Source organism: Lutjanus erythropterus, chromosome 4, assembly GCF_056507025.1.
Source record: "Lutjanus erythropterus isolate fLutEry1 chromosome 4, fLutEry1.hap2, whole genome shotgun sequence".
NCBI lineage: Eukaryota > Metazoa > Chordata > Actinopteri > Lutjaniformes > Lutjanidae > Lutjanus > Lutjanus erythropterus.
Genome location: NC_139320.1, coordinates 29090994 through 29093201, shown reverse-complemented (window position 1 = coordinate 29093201; position 2208 = coordinate 29090994).

Sequence of the window (2208 nt, the reverse complement as noted above, 5' to 3'; positions counted from 1 at the left end):
AAGATTACTGGTTTCTGCAGGATGTTATGATGATGGAGCCGTCCGCTGCTAAAATTCACAATGCAAAGTTTAAACACAAGAAATGTGTAAATAATTATGTTGCTCCTCATCTACAGATTACTTTTGCAGACACAATGAGATGTGACCCTTAAACATTTTTTTAAACTGTAAACTTTAGGTCTATTATGATGTAAATTAGAACTTTTGTTATATAATATCTGCTGTTGCTGCACGTGACATGCAGCACTCAGCACTTGCAGAGGTTCAGCTGCATCAAAATAAGTGTCATTTTTTCCATCTCCAGTCAGAGACGTCTCTGCAGCTCAGGTTTCTCAGGTCTGGCAGATTTAACAGGTTCAACCACCCTCCTGTGCCAGGGGCTGAGGTCATACAGATCAAAGTGCCGGTTTCCCCCCCTTGATGCTCTACTGTTGTTGTTGTTGTTGCCTTATTTGGGAGGAAGAGAAGAGGAAATGCTTTGAGTTTGTCCTAAAGTCTTCCACCCCGCCCTTTTCTCTCATCCTGCGGCGTCGCTCAGACACCATCCAGCCGTGTTTGGTTTGATGAGTCACACGCCAGGCGGTGAGAGGTTATTACCAAATACAGTCATACACTCTGCTGAACATCATCTGTTGTCCTTCTGCACATACTGTACTGAACGCACCACACTGCTTTATTGTCTGATAACTGAGATGCTGAGCTTCATTTAAAGGGACAGTTCACCCATATCGGCTGTAGAGATGTCTGCTTTCTCTCCAATCGAACTCAGTGACTCTCAGTTTGTGGTGCTCAAAACACCAAAAAAAATCATATCACCGCACAGACGGAAGTGTGCATCTACTCATGGACGGGAAGCTAGTGCTTGTCACAGCATGTGACATAAACAAAAATGGCGTCCTCCTCGGGTGCTAGCTGATGCGCTGGTACAGTTGGCAGGTATTACAGTGACCAGACATCCTGATTTGTCCTGGTCTGTCCCAGTTTCAAGCTGGGCATCCAGAGACCCGACAGAAACACTAAAATGTCCCAGTTTGAAGTTTGCAAAGGCATGAGCCGCGCACACAGTTTAATATTTTACACCCACAGTTGTGACGCACAGACTGAGTGTCTCCTGTTTTTGTTCATGTATGTGGAGCAACTCAGCAGGCAGAGGATTGAGTGAAGGTGAATATAGATCAGCGGGTGTGGTGATCATGAAATACTCTCTGATCAGTCACATCACTGGTCTGAAACAGCTGAGCCAATCACAGTTAGACGTGATAACAACAGCTCGGGAATACACACAAATCAATTTGGTGATGATTACACCAGACTGACGATGTTTTAGCAATAATTCTAAAGTATTTCACCTCGTACATGGTCACACAGTTTAATAATTAATATTACACGGCAGCGTTTGCACTGTGATGTGTTCAAGGATAAAAAGAAAGTTGCAGGAAGATTTCATAAATCTGAGGAGAAGCTTTTAATACAGAAAAAAGAAGAATCGCCTGCATTCATTCATAGATCAATGCAGACTGATTAACTTGACTTTCTTGCTTTAACAACATTAAATGTTTTTTTCACCCTAATTAATTCCAGATGCACCTTTTGTTCAAGAACCAGACCTATTGGTAGGTGTGCTAAGCTGAAATAATTATCCCAGATTTATCATTTTAACTTCAAATAATATAATTTATTATATATATAGAAACTGCTCATTACAAGACCGGTGGATTATCTTATTATCTACAGGTGAGGGGGGAAAATAGGTATTTCTGATTTTGGGATGACCTGTCCCAAATATTTCTGGTATTGCCTTTTTGATTTTTTTTTTTAATTTTCAACACTGTCACTAATGTCTGCACCTTTATATCAGATGGGAAACTGATACAAGTTTGTCAGATGACAGAAGATAAAGTTTTTGGGTTTGAATGTGCATCTGCACAACAGTTTGTAATGATGTACATAACACAAACGTCTGTGCTGTTAAATAAGTTCATGATTTTGAATTAAAGTATTTCACTATAATGATTTCAGCTTGTGTTGTGATTTTCAGAGAAAACAACATGTTGATGCAGGATTGTAGCTGAAGTCCTGGATTTTAAAATTTCCCCAGCAGCACCTGAATGCAGCATAATAATTATAACCAAAGTTTAAAAAGAAGGGATGCACAAACATAAAACTACATGATTATGCTTCATAAATCCAGAGACCTGAGGCAGAATT